Consider the following 18,685-nt stretch of genomic DNA (forward strand, 5'->3'; position numbering starts at 1 on the left):
GTGTTTCTCTCTCTCCACAGATGGTGCCTGACCTGAGTATTTGCAGCATTTTCTGTTCATATTTCAAGATTTCCAGCATCCGCAGTATTTTTCCTTTGTACTATATAAATACAAGTGTTTCTCTCCAAGTATTACATAGGGCTTGAAATGCAGGCTGCAAAACCATTAAGTAACAGTGCTATTATCAGCCAGAATCCACCAACAGAAACTAAAAGTGTGCTCACTACACCTCTTCACTGACAACAATTACAAAAGTCTTGCACAAGAAACTTCCCACTGGTGGAAAAGAGAACTGAAAGCAAACTTGGTTATTAGGATCCAGTATAGGGAGCTAGCACCCCGATTCATCAGACTAGTTGCATTTGCGTGGTCACTGATTCATTGCCGAGTGCACTAGTTATAGTCGAGTAATTGTTTAACAAACATAGAAGATAGGAGCAGGAGTAGGCCATTCGGCCCTTCGAGCCTGCTCCGCCAAAAACAATTTACCGTAGTCGGTAAACTGTTAATATCAAATCGAGTTAGAATGAACATAACTGAAGCTTTACTAAACACTTTTCCCCATTAGCAAGGAAGTACAATATTCGAACATAAATTTAGCAAGAATGTTACTTCAGCAAACCAAAGACAAAAAAACAGGATGTTCTCTTTTACAAAAACACTTCTCCCATTAGCTCCTGTCTGTTATGCTTCAAATTGAACCCAGACACTAAGACACCTGCAAAGTTCAGGGCTATATAGAATCACTTGTAGATCAGTCAGATGGAATGGCTAATGCTTTACATTCCATTGACTTAGGGCTGAGCTTTCATTTAAGATTAGATGAAAGTCACCACACAAGTACTTTAGTCAATACAGAACGGTAGCATAGTGGTTAAGTTAGTGGACTAGTAATCCAGAGGCCTGGACTACTGATCCAGAGACGCGAGTTCAAATCCCACCACGGCAACTGGGGAATAATTAAATAAACCTGAATTTAAAAAAGCTAGTATCAGTAATGCTGACCAGGAAACTAATATCCTTAGGGAAGGAAATCTGCCATCCTTACCTGGTCTGGCCTATGTGTGACTCCAGACACACAGCAACGCGGTTGACTCTTAATTGCCCTCTGAAATGTCCGAGCAAGCCACTCATTTGTAACAAACCGCTACAAAACACAAGAACAGCACACCCAGCCCAGTTGACCCTGCAAAATCTCAGACTGGTCAAGCAACAGTCATACTCTCATAGAATCATACCTTTCAGCCAATGTTCCAGTCTCCTCCATCACCATCCCTGGGTAGGTCCGTTCCCACCGGCAGGGCAGACCCACCAGGGGTGGCGACACAGTGGTATACAGTCAGGAAGTAGCAGCCCTGGGAGTCCTCGACATTGACTCCAGACCCCATGAAGTCTCATAGCTTCAGGACAAACATGGGCAAGGAAACCTCCTGCTGATTACCACCTACCGCCCTCCCTCAGCTGATAAATCAGTACTCCTCCATATTGAAGAAGCACGGAGTAGCAAGGGAGGGGACTTCAATGTCCATCACCAAGAGTGGCTCGGTAGCGCCACTACTGACCGAGTTGGTCGGGTCCTGAAGAACATAGCTGCTAGTCTGGGCCTGGGTGGCAAGAGAACTAACATGAGGGAAAAACCTACTTGACCTCATCCTCACCAATCTACCTGTTGCAGATGCATCTGTCCATGACAGCACTGGTAGCAGCGACCACAGTCATTGTGGAGACGAAGTCCTGCCTTCACATGGAGACACCCTCCATCGTGTTGCGTGGCACTACCACCATGCTAAATGGGATAGATTCAGAACAGATCAAAACTGGGCATCCATGAGACAGCAGCAGAATTGTATTCCACCACAATCTGTAACCTCATGGCCCAGCATATCAAGCCAGGGGACCAACCCTGGTTCAAAAAGGAGCGCAGGAGCAGCACCAGGCGTACCTAAAAAATGAGGTGCCAACCTGGGGAAGCTGCAACATAGGACATGCATGCATGGTAAAAAGCGGAAGCAGCATGCTTTAGACAGGGCTAAGCGATCCCACAATCATCAGATCAGATCAAAGTCCTGCCACATCCAGTCATGAATGGTGGTGGACCATTAAACAACTAACGGGAGGAGGAGGCTCCATGAATATCTCCATCCTCAATGATGGTGGAGCCCAGCATGTGAGTGCAAAAGACAAGGCTGAAGTGTTTGCAACCATCTTCAGCCAGAAGTGCCGAGTGGATGATCCATATCGGCCTACTCCCGAGGTCCCCACCATCACAGAAGCCAGTCTTCAGCCAATTCGATTCACTCCACGCGAGATCAACAAACAGCTGAGCGCACTGGATACAGCAAAGGCTATGGGCCCCGACAACATCCCGGCTGTCGTGCTGAAGACTTGTGCTCCAGAACTAGCCGCGCCTCTAGCCAAGCTGTTCCAGTACAGCTACAACACTGGCATCTATCCGACAATGTGGAAAATTGCTCAGGTATGTCCTGGCCACAAAAAGCAGGACAAATCCAATCCAGCCAATTACCGCCCCATCAGTCTACTCTCAATCATCAGCAAAGTGATGGAAGGTGTCATCAAAAGTGCTATCGAGCGGCACTTACCCACCAATAACCTGCTCACTGATGCCCAATTTGGGTTCTGCCAAGACCACTCAGCTCCAGACCTCATTACAGCCTTGGTCCAAACATGGACAAAGGAGCTGAATTCCAGAGGCGAGGTGAGAGTGACTGCCCTTGACATCAAGGCAGCATTTGACCGAGTGTGGCATCAAGGAGCCCTAGTAATACTGAAATCAATGGGAATCGGGGGGGGGAAACTCTCCACTGGCTGGAGTCATACCGAGCACAAAGGAAGATGGTTGGAGGTCAATCATCACAGCCCCAGGACATCACTGCAGGAGTTCCTCAGGGCAGTGTCCTAGGCCCAACCATCTTCAGCTGCTTCATCAGTAACCTGCCCTCCATCAGAAGGTCAGAAATGGGGATGTTCGCCAATGGCTGCAGTGTTCAGTGCCAGTCACAACTCCTCAGATAACGAAGCAGTCCATGCCCACATGCAACAAGACCTGAACGACATTCAGGTTTGGACTGATAAGTGGCAGGTAACATTCGCGCCACACAAATGCCAGGCAATGACCATCTCCAACAAGCGAGAGTCGAACCACCACCCCTTGACATTCAACGGCATTACCATCGCCAAATCCCCCACCATCAACATCCTGGGGGTCACCATTAAACAGAAACTTAACTGGACCAGCCACAAATACTGTGGCAACAAGAACAGTTCAGAGGCTAGGTATGCTGTGCCGAGTGTCTCACCTCCTGACTCCCCAAAGCTTTTCCACCATCTACAAGGCACAAGTAAGGAGTGTGATGGAATACTCGCCACTTGCCTGGATGAGTGCAGCTCCAACAACACTCAAGAAGCTCGACACCACCCAAAACAAAGCAGCCCGCTTGATTGGCACCCCATCCACCACCTTAAACATTCACCCCCTCCACCACTGGCGTACCGTGGCTGCAGTGTGTACCATCTACAAGATGCACTGCAGCAACTCGCCAAGGCTTCTTCAGCAGCACTTCCCAAACCCGTGATCTCTACCACCTAGAAGGACAAGGGCAGCAGGCGCATGGGACCACCTCCAAGTTCCCCTCCAAGTCACACACCATCCGGACTTGGAAGTATATCGTTGTTCCTTTATTGTCACTGGGTCAAAATCCTGGAACTCCCTCCCTAACAGCACTGTGGGAGTACCTTCACCACACGGACTGCAGCGGTTCAAGGCGGTGGCTCACCACCACCTTCTCAAGGGTAATTAGGGATAGGCAATAAATGCTGGCCTTACCAGCGATGCCCACATCCCATGAACAAATAAAAAAAGCCATAACAAAATGGCATAAAGGTTTTCAACAGATAGAAAGGAGAAAATACTATCTATAAAATAGGCACACTGCATAAAGTCTGAAATGTGCATACACTTGGGTTAAGATAATATTTAGGCGCTAGCTGTGGCTCAATTGGTAGCACTCTCGCCTCCGAGTCAGAAGGTTGTGGGTTCAAATCCCACTCCAGAAACTGGAAAACAAAATCTAGGCTGACTACAGTGCAGTACTGGGGGAATGCTGCACTGTCAGACGAGCCGTCTTTCAGATGTGACGTTAAACCGAGGCCCCGTCTACTCTCAGGTGGACGTAAAAGAACCCATGGAACTATTTTGAAGAGCAGGGGAGTTATTCCTGGTGTCTTGGTGCACCTGGACCTCAGCTTCCCGTTTCGTCCGGCTCTTCCCCCCACGGCGGGGCAGACCTCCCGCGTTGGCGGCGGCCCCACAAGAGGACCAAGACACGCCAGAACCTTACTTCCCGGCCGCCGCCCCACCTTCGCCAGCAGCCCGTTCAGCCAGCCCACCGGCAGACCAGCCGCTGAACCAACCGGCCGACCTCCCAGACAGCCCTCCTCACATGCCAGATGGCTACTACAGCCGCTACGGCCGTTTGGTCAAACCTCCGCAGAGACTGACTTTTACAGTCAACGAGGATTCTGGGGGGGGGGGGGGGGCGGCGTATGTGGCGTTACCACATTGGGGAAACACTATGTAGATAAACCTGTATAATCCCCTTTTAACTGCTGTATTCCCCTCCCCCCACAAGACAGTTGTAAGCTGAGAGGAATAAGGCATGTTCAGACTTGCCTGCTGCTGAGAGAAGGAAAACCAATCAGGTTCCAGCAGGTGACCAATCCGTGAGTCATCACAGGCTCGCGGGCTTTACGAATTCAGTACTGTATTGTGAGAGTTGGAGTAAAGACCTATTTCTTGTAGCTCGCTGTGTTGCCTATTTCTTCACACGGGAGACTGTAGTCTCCCACATCCTCACTCATGTCCATGCACACACCTTACAGCAAAAACCTATGTAGTGAAATAGAGGAAAGTGAAAGGCAGACAGAAATAAATGATAAAAGGGTGAGGAACAAAAAACAAAGGGCCAAACTAATTCATAAAAAATGTGAGCATAAAAAAAGCCTGAGGGTTTTATACCTTAATGCGAGAAGCATCAGGAACAAGGTAGATGAATTAGCTGTGGAAATAGAGGTTAATAATTATGACCTAATTGGGATTACGGAAACATGGTTGCAGGGTGAGCAGGGCTGGGAGCTTAACATACAGGGGTATTCAGTATTTAGGAAGGATCGACAAAAAAGAAAGGGAGGAGGGGTAGCATTGCTAGTAAAAGAGGGGATAAATGCAATTGAAAGGAAGGATATTAACTCAGTTAATACAGAATCTATATGGGTGGAGCTAAGAAATAGCGAGGGGCGAAAAACATTAATAGGAGTGGTATATAGGCCTCCAAATAGTAAAATAGAGGTTAGGGAGGGCATCACGAGGGAAATTAGAGAAGCGTGCAATAAGAGCACAGCTGTCATCATAGGTGACTTTAACTTACATATAGATTGGACTAGCCTAATCAGTAAAAATAATGAGGAGGAGGAATTCCTTGAGTGTTTGAGGGATGGTTATCTGGATCAATATGTCGAGGAACCAACTCGGGAACAGGCTATATTGGACTGGGTACTGTGCAATGAGAAGGGACTAATCAGTAATCTTGTTGTACGGGGACCCTTGGGTCAGAGCGATCATAACATGATCGATTTCTCACTCGAAATGGAGAGCGAAGAAATTGACTCAGAGACTAAGGTCCTGAATTTAAACAAGGGGAATTATGATGCCATGAGACGGGAACTGAGTAGGTCTGATTGGACAACGTTCCTGGGAGGACTGGAGGTAGATAAACAATGGCAAACATTTAAAGATAGAATGACAAAATTGCAAAAATTGTTTATACCAATCTGGCATAAAAGGAAATCTAAAAAGGTGACTCAACCGTGGATAACAGGGGAAATTAGAGACAGCATAAAATCCAAAGATAGGGCGTATAAAATAGCCAAAAAAAGCGCCAGAGCGGAAGATTGGGAACAGTTTAAGATAGAGCAAAGGAGGGCAAAGGGCATAATCAAGAGGGGCAAAATAGCTTACGAAAACAAGCTGGCGGAAAATATAAAAACTAACTCCAAAAGCTTTTATAAGTATATCAAAAGGAAAAGACTGGTGAAAACCAAAGTTGGTCCATTGCAGTCAGATACGGGGGAATATATAATGGGAAATAAGGAAATGGCAGATCAACTAAATGCATACTTTGGGTCAGTCTTTACGAAGGAAGACACAAAAAACCTCCCTGGGATATCGGGAAAAATAGGGACATTGGCAAAGGAGGAACTGACGCAAATCAATATCTCTAAGGATATGGTGTTAAGGAAGCTAAAGGGATTGAAGGTGGACAAATCCCCAGGGCCTGATAACATGCATCCTAGGGTACTGAAGGAGGTGGCCCTAGAGATAGCGGATGCACTAAGGATGATTTTTCAGAATTCATTAGACTCGGGAACAGTGCCGATGGATTGGAGGGTAGCTAACGTTACCCCACTATTCAAAAAGGGGGGTAGGGAAAAAGCAGGTAATTACAGACCTGTAAGCCTTACATCAGTTGTGGGCAAAATGCTGGAGTCCATCATTAAGGATGAAATAGCGGAGCACTTAGCAAATGGGGACAGGATAGGACAGAGTCAACATGGATTTACAAAGGGTAAATCGTGCTTGACTAATCTATTGGAATTTTTTGAGGGAGTAACTGGTAGAATAGATGGGGGAGAGCCAGTAGATGTGGTGTACCTGGACTTCCAAAAGGCCTTCGATAAGGTCCCACATAAAAGATTAGCATGGAAAATTGAGGCTCATGGGATAAAGGGGAAAGTTTTGGCGTGGATAGGGAACTGGCTGTCAGATAGAAAACAGAGAGTTGGAATAAACGGCTCATTTTCTGAATGGCAGGCAGTAACAAGTGGGGTACCACAGGGATCTGTCCTGGGCCCCCAGCTGTTCACAATTTACATTAATGACCTGGATCAGGGAGTCGGATGCAGCATTTCCAAATTTGCAGACGACACTAAACTAGGAGGGGGGGTGGGCTCAGAGGAAGAGACCAGGAAGCTCCAGAGCGATTTGGACAGACTGGGCGATTGGGCGGATAAATGGCAGATGCACTATAATGTGGACAAGTGCGAAGTTATCCACCTTGGGTGCAGGAACGGGAGGGCAAATTATTATTTAAATGGCAATAGATTGGGAGAGGGGGAAGTACAGAGAGACCTGGGTGTTCTTGTACACCAGTCACTGAAGGCGAGCATGCAGGTGCAACAGGCAGTCAAGAAGGCAAACGGTATGCTGGCCTTCATAGCAAAAGGGTTAGAATACAGGAACAGGGATACCTTGCTGCAGCTGTACAGGGCACTGGTGAGACCACACCTCGAGTACTGTGTACAGTTTTGGTCGCCTCATCTGAGGAAGGATGTTCTTGCCATGGAGGGGGTGCAGCGGCGATTCACCAGGCTGATACCAGGAATGGCGGGAATGACCTATGAGGAGAGACTATGTAGTTTAGGGATGTACACACTGGAGTTTAGAAGATTGAGAGGGGACCTCATAGAAGTGTATAAAATTCTGACAGGTCTAGACAGACTGGATGCAGAAGGAATGTTTCCCTTGGCGGGTGAGAACAGAACTAGAGGACATAATTTGAGGATAAGGGCTAAACCATTTAGGACAGAGATGAGGGGGAATTTCTTCACTCAGAGAGTGGTGAACCTGTGGAACTCATTGCCACAGAGGGCAGTGTACGCCAGCTCATTAAATATATTTAAGAGGGAATTAGATATATTTCTACGGGCAAAAGGGGTTAAGGGTTACGGAGAGAAGGCGGGGACGGGATACTGAATTAAAAGATCAGCCATGATCTCATCGAATGGCGGAGCAGGCACGAAGGGCCGAATGGCCTACTCCTGCTCCTATCTTCTATGTATCTATGTATCTATGTAAAAGGGAGGGGGCGAGTCACTAGGTGGTGATCTGGAGCAGAATCCCCAACTGATTTTTTTCTTCCTAGTCCAAAGACACCCAGACCGATTGTAGCTCCCATTACTATCCTGGCTATGGTCAGCTAACATATCTAGGATTTTCTGGTTCCTATGGCTTAGTGCTACCAGACAGTGCTTTTTACCAACCAAGAACATCAGGGGTAGGTTTTTTTTTAAAATAGGGAGATTGAGAGAAGAAATCAAATCAACAATGGATAAAGATTCCAAAGTAGCTCATTACAAGCACTTGGGACTTAGTGGCCACCTAAAATTTTAATTCCATATAAACACAGAAAATTAATCCTTACAAAATAACAGGTTGTAGATACAGTGAAGACCAAGTTAGTGTGGCCAAATGAAAATGCTGCAACAGATCAGATAAAGAAACATAGAAGATAGGAGCAGGAGTAGGCCATTCGGCCCCTCAAGCCTGCACCGCCATTCAATGCAATCATGGCTGATCATCCAAATTCAGTACCCTGTCCCTGCTTTCTCCCCATACCCCTTGATCCCTTTAGCCTTAAGAAATATATCCAACTCCTTCTTGAATATATTTAATGAATTGGCCTCTACTGCCTTCTGTGGTAGAGAATTCCACAGGTTCACCACTCTCTGGGTGAAGAAATTCCTCATTTCTGTCCTAAATGGCTTACCCCTTATCCCTATGCAGACGACACAAAGCTGGGTGGGAGGGTATGCTGTGAGGAGGATGTCGTGAAACTCCAGTACGATTTGGACAGGTTGGGTGATTGGGCAGAAACATGGCAAATGCACTATAATGTGGATAAATGTGAGGTTATCCACTTTGGTGGCAAAAACAGGAAGGCAGAGTCGGGGAGTCCAGAACCAGGGGTCACAGTCTAAGGATAAAGGGTATGCCATTTAGGACAGAAATGAGGAGGAATTTCTTCACCCAGAGAGTGGTGAACCTGTGGAATTCTCTGCCAGAGGGCAGTGGAGGCCAGTTCATTAAATATATTCAAGAACGAGTTGGATATATTTCTTAAGGCTAAAGGGATCAAGGGATATGGGGAGAAGGCAGGGACAGGGTACTGAATTTGGATGATCAGCCATGATCTCATTGAATGGCGGAGCAGGCTCGAAGGGCCGTATGGCCTACTCCTGCTCCTATCTTCTATGTTTCTATGTGACCCCGGCTCTGGACTCCGACCATCGGGAACATCCTTCCTGCATCTAGTCTGTCCAGTCCTGTCAGAATTTTATAAGTTTCAATGAGATCCCCTCTCATTCTTCTAAACTCCAGTGAGTACAAGCCCAATCGACCCAATCTCTCCTCATACGTCATTCCTGCCATCCCAGGTATCAGCCTGGTGAATCTTCGCCGAACTCCTTCCATGGCAAGAACATCCTTCCTCAGAAAGAGAAAGAAACCATGCTTGAAACTCATCCAAAACAACACGACCCACATCCTGCCATGTAACCCCATAAACCCTTTGCTCCTCCCAACTTCAGCTAATCCTGGTTTTCTGCTCCTTCCACTTCAGCCACTATGCCCTTTCCCTATGGAACTCTCACCCCCAACATCTCTGCCATCACCTACAAAAGCCTCTTCAAAACCGTTCTCTTTGGATCTGCTATTGCTCCTTCTTATTCCTCTCCTGCTGTCTATTCTTTATGCAGCACCCTGTAAAGCACTCAGCGACATCTGTTGGCACATTGAGTGCAAGTCGTTGTGGAGTAGGGGAACAGACTCTCGCATTACTAGGACTGTCAGCTGATCAAAAGATAGAAAGTAACTTACATTAGGTTAGCTGGGGCCAAGGTTATTTGAAAAACTAAATATCTAAGCAATTGGGAACTCAGTACTTGGGTTTAAAATGGAAAGAAAAGCAGGTTATAGGAACCCAAAAGAACACCCTAACCGGAACAGTCAATTGGAAAAAGACTCAGTGGTTCACAGATTTAAGTGTTGACATACCAGCAGCTAAAGATACTCTTCACCTTACACACATTTATCTGTTGGGAGGCTAATCTCTTCCATAAGCACTTGTAGCAGCACACTACAAGAACAGATTAACTGGCCAGTTACACTTCCAATGTCATTATTCCTTGATTAAAATAAGTAGGAACTGCTCGGCAGACCTTTTTTTTTTGCTATTTGTGTTCACCAGGGTCTGTATATCTACATCTAGGGGATAGAGATAGAGAGAAAAATAGTTTTCACACCTCTGTGGAGGAGCCTTGCAAATATTGACACACTCCAGAGGACCCAGCTTAACTTCCAAATATATTGTCAGCTACCCAAAAGGAAAATACACACCAGTCTGGGCTGGATTTAAACTCAATGTCTCGATCCATAACACCAGCCAGTACATTTTACATTTTTATTTTTGATAAACTGTATGACAAAATGAAAAGGCAATCATCCAGACTGAAGAATGCAAAACAATTATAAGAGAGATATGAAAAAAGTACCTTTTTGCCAAAGGAACCCAGAGTCTCATCAGAAACCAATTAAGATAAACTTATCCCAGCAGTTTGGTGTGTAGTCATAGATGAGAGAGAGATCTGGAAAATCAGGGCGATAGGTGACAGACACGGTTAGGCAATGCCATATTGTAATACTAAGCATCCTTACAAGGGCAGGTGAATTATGTAACTTATTGGATGCCTTCCCCACCCCCCACATATTCAACACAAACATACCAGAAAAATCTGATTCCTGCCCCTCACCCACCCCAGCAAAGAAATAACATTTTTAAAGCTGGAAAGATTCAGCATTCTGGGTTAATTTCTTTGTTCCTGTTTCCTTTACTCTGCAGATTATTCACATCTCGTTTCAAGACCAGTATAAAGGTTAACTCATACAACACAAGAGTCTCATCAATTTGCCTAATCACTATCCAGGGCAGTAGTAATTACACATCTTAGTCAAGCTATTACCAGTTTAATTGACCAACTGGATTCAAATTTGTCTCCCCTCTTCAGCCAAAAGCTGTTTAATAAAGTTGCACAATGTTGACAATGTTGTTTCTTTTTGGGAGCATGACCAGATTCTGGTGCTTTCATCGCGATATTGTTTCAAGTTTCTGCTTCCGATATAGTAGGACAAGCAGGTGGATTTTTTTTCTTTGCACTATTTTATAGGTTCTGGAGTATGCATCATGTGCTTATTGAAACACTTGGACTTTAAAGAACATAAAACAGTAAATAGGTATGAAAATAGATAACGGGAGTGAAGAACTTTCTTCCCTACCCCTTGATCTTACACAGCACAAAAGTATTTTGTACAAATGGCACCCTTCTTCCTGTACAGCCGTCTCCAGCTTTTCCACTTGGAATACTTTGTCCTGAAAATATAGGCGTCAGACTCCGACTAGATATCACAATTGGTTTAAGCAGCACACATTTCACAACACACTGTACAGCAATCAGGTAGATCACCAGAAGAGAAGCGTTGACATCTACCTGAAACTTCAAATACCACAACTGATTGCTAATCTATCAACCGACATGTTTGGCACGTCACTGCAGAGCAGTTTTGGCAGATTTCCCAGCAGCTTTCTTTACATTACCTTCATTTACCCAATTCATTTTACAACTACTGATATAAAAGGGTGCAGAGCATAGTGGTTATGTCACTGGCCTAGTAATCCAGAGGCCTGGACTAATGGTCTGGTGACGTGAGTTCAAAACCCACAACAGCAGCTGGGAAATGTAAATTCAATTAATTAAATAAATCTGGAATAAAAAGCTAGTATCAGTAATGGTGACCATGAAATTACCGGATGGTCGTAAAAACCCATCTGGTTCACTAATGTCCTTTAGGGAAGGAAACTTGTCGTCCTTACCTGGTCTGGCCTATGGTGACTCCAGACCCACAGCAATGTGGTTGACTCTTAACGGCCCTCTGAAATGGCCGAGCAATAAATGCTGGCCATGGCCACAGCCAATGAATGAATAAAAAAAGATCGATTTCCTGGATTTAAAAGGGAATTACACACAACAGCAAGATGGTTACTGGCTATTATGAAAACTATGTGGCGATGGCCTTCTACACCATTTTTAAAAATGCACATACTGTATTAACTTGTGCAAATAATAGATGTGGATCGTTCAGCTTCCCTTCTCAATTTCCACCTCTCCTAAACAGTGAGTCCTTCAAGAACATCCTTTGCCTTGCTTGTGTCGGTTATTGAAACGCTAGCCTAAACATTGAGTGTTGGCAGACGATTAAACAATCGATGGCAAACAGTCCCTCAAACACACATGCACTTTACAACAGGAACAACTAGTATTTGTTATGGTACCTTTAACATGGTGCTTCACGAGAGTTATCAAACAAAATTTGACACCGAGCCACAAGACATTAGGGTAGAAAAGAGGTAGGTTTTAAGGGGTGTCTTAAAAAGGAGGAAAGAGGGGTTTAGGGAGGGAATTCCAGAGCTTAGGGCCTTGGCAGCTGAAGGCACAGCCACCAATAGTGGAGCGATTAAAATCAGGGATGCCAAAGAGGTCAGAATTAGAGGAGCACATATCGGAGGGTTGTGGGGCTGGAGGAGATTAGAGAGATAGGGAGGGGGCGAGGCCATGGATTTGAAAACAAGGAACTCGAGTTAGTCTTTCCTACATGTGCACCCCTTCTTTCCACCCCCCCCTCAAAACCCCACAGCCAAGGGGTACTAAGCTCCCACTATCACTACGTATCTTCTAACCACTCATCCTTAAGATATTATGCATTTTCTAGCATTACTACTCAGTTTGGGGAAGTTTGCACTTTCCACGGAGTTACTGATGTTAATCCATTACAAAATTAGATTACGAGGGTGGAGAAAGAGGGGCATTGGCTAAGGTGCCACATAGGGGATGTGCTGATAAAGTTAAAGCGTACAGTATTAAAGGGAGTACGGCACCATGGATAGGAAGTTGGTTAGAGGACCGAAAAGTAGCAGTTAAATGGATGCTTTTCAGATTGAAGGGATGTAAACAATGGTGTCCCTAAGAGGTTAGTGTTGGTACTATTGACTATTGTATATAGAAGAAATGATCTGAAAACTTGGGTATAGAACACATCAAAATATGCATTCAAAACAAAAATAGGAAGTGATTAACTGTGACCAGGACTGCAAGCAACAAGTGTAGGACAGACAAGTTTGTAGATAGATGTCAAATGAAGTTTAATGTAGAAACATTTAGAAGCTATGCATATTGGGAGGATGAATAAAGAGAGGGCATATAAAACAAATGGTAAAACTTTGAAAGGACTAGAGAAGCACAGAGACTTAGGGATTCAGATACAAAAGTGGGAATACAAGTTGATAAATCTGCTAAGAAAAAAAGTATACAGAATCCTATGTTGTATAGATAGAGAAGTAGAATACAAAAGCAAAGAGGTAATGCTAAACTTATACAACCATTAGTCAGGCCAATTAGAATATTGTGTCCAGTTTTAGATGTCGCACTTTTTAGGAAGGATGTCAAGGCCGTGGAGAGGATGCAGAAGAAATTTGCTATGGTACCAGGGATGAGAGGCTTTAGTTATAAGGAGAAACTAATGAAACTTGGGCTCATTTCACTAAAACAAAAAGGAGGTTAAAAGGAGATTACATCAGGTCTGCAAAATGATGATAGGTTTTAATAAGGTAAAGTATGATTGGGTGCTGTCTACTTCGAGCCAATCAACAGGGTGCAAACAGGGAAAGTACAACTCAGGAAATGCATGCTAAATGCAAAACTTATATTAGATATAAAGAGACAGCTGGCAGTTATTCCACCAAATGGTTTGGGGCGATATAAATCCAAGTAAAACAGACATTAGAACCCAGACTGAATTGCTGCCTTGTGAATCAATTGACAAATTTGCTTTTTAACCATTCTGTAGGGGTACTGAAGTACAATAAAGACAGCACAACAAATGAAAGAGTAATAAAGACCGACATGATAGCAAAGCTTTTTCTAGCAGATAACAAGGAAGGTCAGCTGCTAGAACAAATACAAATGCAAAAATGAAAGAAACTGTGAGAACAAATGCTTGTGCTCAGTTTCATCATTTGCAACAGGGTGACTTTTCCTCATGCTGTAAAAATATATGAACAATACCTCTGAACTACCACATGGTAGCCCGAACTAGAAAGGAAGTTCGATATACATTTTTTTTTTTTTTTTTTTTTTTTAAATGCAACAGATTTCTCTTATGCTAGCAGGAGTACAGAAAACATGCATCACTGATAAATTTGGAGAGGGCCAGAATAAAACTCCAAGTCAGACCTGTCGTGAAAGGAATATATACTTATAGTTTAAATGTCTATTGATGTAGAGGTAATCTATGCCAGCTGTATATAAACACAAATACACCAAGGATAATGATTAAACTTATATCAGATCCTGAGAGCCCAGCTCTTAATTGTGATCCTATTTCAGACAAAACCAACTACACCAAACCACATGTAAAGCACTTATTTATTTAGCCTCAAAAAATGTATTAATCAAAGTTCATTTACTTGGTTAGCATAAATACCATAATACTTAACCAGCACCCTCAGTCACCTATTTTGATCTGGGATAATATCTTTAGTCAGTAACCCATCTGTCAGTGGCATTGAGGAACTCCCCGAATTAGGAATAAAACGGTTCTGATGAAAGGTTATCAACCCTACCTTCCTCTCTTCACAGATGCCTGACCTGCTGAGCGTTTCCACTACTTCATTTTTATTTCAAATTTCCAGAATCTGCAATATTCTGCTTTTTGTTCCCTGGATTAGGATATAAATTCCCTTTGGTGATCCAGTTGCTAGCAACATTGGGGGCTCCTGTCTGGGCAGGATACAAGTCCCACTGCTGTCCAAAAAAAGTCACTTTTTGATTTCAGTTAGTTTCACAAACACCTGCCGGCCTCTCATGTCCCTTTCACTGATAATAACGATCTTCTAGATAGGCATTATCTGCTCTTCCTCACTTTGAGCAATGAGGCTTACTTTTACTCAGACATTTGGAAAGATCTATCTCCCTTCCTTGTTATCTGTTTAAAGTTTCTTTAATTATACTTATGATGATGTTTCAATGTTAACTGGTTCCCCCCCCCCCCCCCCCAAAAAAAAGGCTGTTTTGTAAAAATAACTTACTTTCTAGTTAGGGCTACCAATTTATAGGTCCTTGTCAGATAGTTCAAAGGGTATTATTCCTTTTTTTTTACAGCATGAAAGTAAAGTCATCCTTGTATAAATGATAAAGCACAGAGAAGTCCAAAGATGTGCGGGTTAGGTTGATTGGCCATGATAAAAATTGGCCCTTAGTGTTAGGGAGGATTAAATATGTGGGGTTACGGGGATAGGGTTTGGGTGGGATGGCTGTCGGTGTAGGGACCGGGTGCTAGGGTTTGGATGATCAGCCATGATCTCGTTGAATGGCGGAGCAGGCTCGAAGGGCCGAATGGCCCACTCCTGCTCCTAGTTTCTATGTATTTGTTCTCCGTTTCATTTGCTATTACTTTTGCTCTAGCAACTTGTAACTAAATATGATTAAGTAAATACCAAAGCAATTATATTCTGGCGATAAGTCATCAACCAACTTAACGGTTTCTCTCTCCATAGTTGCTGCCTGACCTGAGTATTTCCATCATTTTCCATTTTTATTTCAGGTTTCCAGCATCACTGTTTTGTTTTAATTATATAGTTATATACATCACCACAGTTTACTATGCACTACAATAGACCAAACATTGCATTCCACACCCTTGCTAGCTCATGCTTTATCCCACACTGCATCTTAGCTTCCAGGCAGCTCACATCAAATGCTTGTCACTCGAGCCACATGACTGTCTTCCGATGTTAAGTGTTACATTGCGAGTTGCTTGTATGACGCAGTAAGTGGACATTTCCACTTTCTTTAGCGCTCAGTTTCCTTGCTTTTGACACACAAGTATCAAAAGCCAGTTATAATAAATATTCCATATTGTTAATCACAAACAGTGAGTTTAAATACAGACAGGCAGCAGAATCATACTGTAAGTTGTACTTTAGCAAAACAGTTCCAAGATCTAACAAAACATTTAAGTGTCTTTTCCAACTCCATTCCCAATGTGATTACAATAAGTTGCTTGCTGTTGCCATTAAGTGTCGATTGTGATCCTCCAGCAGCAGGTACCAGCTTCAGCAGGGACTTAATCTCGCCTCCATAGTGATTTTGTTCCATGCAGTTAGTTTGTTCACTGTTCAAAGAACATAATCTTACTTTCCACCCCACCCCCTTCCCTCCCTCCGCACTCTGAAGTAGAAGCTTCCTACTGCATCTGCCCGCCAGTCCACAGAGTGCGTGTTGCGCTCACTGGAGGCAAAAGTGAACAAACTTTCCATTCCTCATCTAAACGAGCAGATGAATTCATCAAAAATATTTTTTAAATGCACCCTTACAAAACTATTAAAACTACATAACGATGTCTAAATAACTTAGTAGAGCAGTCTTGACCAGTGTTAAATGCCTATACATAGGAGAGACTAAAAAGAAATTGCATCACCTCAGCGGCACACTGAACAGAATCGCCACGGGGCAGGTGGTATTTACACGCCAAAAATCTGATGGTCTCTTTTATCCACCTTGTTCCCTTTAGCCAGCCCGAGAGCTTCTACTATCCGAAGGAGAGAAACTGCCGCACTTCCTGACCGTTATCTGTGCCGTGACCTTCATTCCTAATCTCCCAATTAATAACTGGGCAAGAAAAAGCGAGAACGATTTAGGATAAAGCAGCTGATAGCACTGAGCCTGAATACCCGCGGAGAGAGAGAGAGAGATATGCACCAATTCCGATTGGGAAGCTGTGGAGCAGCATTACTGCTCTGCTACCCGAGGACCTGACTCCGGCCATGAAAGCGCCTCCATTGCTGCCCGTGACACCACAGCTCGGTTGCATCGACTTACCTTTCACTCTTTTCCCTCACACAGTTGCTGCTCCCAAACCCTGCCCTCAAGCTCAAAATCGCTACACCGACCAGACCTCCATCTTCTCCGCCCCGGCGCCAGCCCTTTTCCTTTCGCAATCCAATTGGTTCAAAACACCACTCGGTGATGTCATTGCTACGTGCCGCCGAGCCCCCCCCGCCATCCTAGTGAAGGAGCCGCGAATTCTTGCCGCTATGTGCGCCTGCGCCAATCTTTCACTTGCTCTGGTGGGGGCTTAACTTGAAGAAGGAGAAGAACTCGCATTTATATAGCGCCTTTCACGACCACCGGACGTCCCAAGGCGCTTTACAGCCAAAGAAGTACCCTTTTTGAAGTGTAGTCACTGTTGTACGAAATTGGATGCAAGTTGGAATGGCAGTGATATGTTGGTGTATATGTATATATATTATTAATATATATATGTGCAACATCCCCACCAACACCTGGGAATCCCTGGCCCAAGACCGACACCTGGGAATCCCTGGCTCTAGACCACACAAAGTGGAGGAGAAGCATCCAGGAAGGCGCCAAACACCTCGAGTCTGTTCACTGGGAGCAAGCGGAAGCCAAGCGCAAGCAGCGCACGTCAACCCAAGCACCCTACCCACCCACCGTCTGCCCCACCTATGACAGAAACTGTAGGTCCCGCATTGGACTCATCAGTCACCTGAAAACTCATTTTTAATGTGGAAGCAAGTCATCCTCGGTTCTGAGGGACTGCCTAACAAGAAGATAGTTTGGTGCCCAGTTTTGTACAGACCATTGATGGGTGGCACAGGGCAAAGGCCAATGCTCCTACAACACCACCAACACCCTACTTCCCCTATCCAAATGGAGGGGCCTACTAATATAATTAATAATATGTTCAAACTAAAATCCATGTGGAATAAGTCAGAGCAAAAGACAGTTGCTTAGGAAAGAGATGAAAGAAAGACTAGTATTTATATAGCGTTTTTCACAATCTCAGGATGTCCTAAATTGTTCATCCCAGTATGGCATAAAAATAAAACAAAAAAGGTGACTCAACCGTGGCTAACAAGGGAAATTAGGGATAGCATAAGATCCAAGGAGAGGACATATAAATTGGCCAGAAAAAGCAGTAAACCTGAGGATTGGGAGCAGTTTAGGATTCAACAAAGGAGGACAAAGGGATTAATTAAGAAGGGGAAAATAGAATATGAGAGTAAGCTCGCAGGGAACATTAAAAACTGACTGTAAAAGCTTTTATAGATATGTGAAGAGAAAAAGATTGGTGAAGTCAAACGTAGGTCCCTTGCAGTCAGAATCGGGGGAATTTATAATGGGTAACAAAGAAATGGCAGATCAACTAAACAGATATTTTGGTTCTGTCTTCACAAAGGAGGACACAAATAACCTCCCAGAGATGTTGGGGAACATAGGGTCTGATGAAGGGGAGGAACTGAAAGAAATCAGTATTTGTAAGGAAATGGTGTTAAGGAAATTGATGGGACTGAAGGCCGATAAATCCCCAGGGCCTGATAATCTACATCATAGGGTACTTAAGGAAGTGGCCCTAGAAATAGTAGATGCATTGCTGATCATCTTCCAACATTCGATGGAATCTGGAACAGTACCCATGGATTGGAGGGTAGCTAATGTTACCCCACTATTCAAAAAAGGTGGTAGGGAGAAAACGGGGAATTACAGACCGGTAAGCCTGACATCGGTAGTGGGGAAAATGCTAGAGTCCATTATAAAGGATGTAATAGCTGAGCACTTGGAAAACAGTGACAGGATCGGATAAAGTCAACATGGATTTACTAAAGGTAAATCGTGCTTGACTAATCTACTGGAATTTTTT

General features: G+C 44.2%; 1 protein-coding gene across 5 annotated transcripts in view; it reads right to left on the minus strand.

Moving 5' to 3' along the window:
• slc26a5 (solute carrier family 26 member 5) overlaps positions 1 to 18,685 on the minus strand; it is a 90,078-nt gene that overhangs the window by 64,379 nt on the left and 7,014 nt on the right. The window contains exons 1-2 of one of the 5 annotated variants that reach the window (XM_086010443.1): positions 16,843 to 17,088; positions 10,405 to 10,497 (exon numbers count right to left, since the gene is read on the minus strand). The gene's annotated coding sequence lies outside the window, so the exon portion shown is untranslated. Of the gene's footprint in view, positions 1 to 10,404; positions 10,498 to 16,441; positions 16,806 to 16,842; positions 17,089 to 18,685 lie in introns of those variants that run through there. The other 4 variants (XM_086010444.1, XM_086010445.1, XM_086010446.1 and 1 more) reach the window with 4 other exon arrangements.

The sequence above is a fragment of the Somniosus microcephalus genome, chromosome 17, assembly GCF_052327205.1.
Source record: "Somniosus microcephalus isolate GS21.2 chromosome 17, FLI_Smic_1.0, whole genome shotgun sequence".
NCBI lineage: Eukaryota > Metazoa > Chordata > Chondrichthyes > Squaliformes > Somniosidae > Somniosus > Somniosus microcephalus.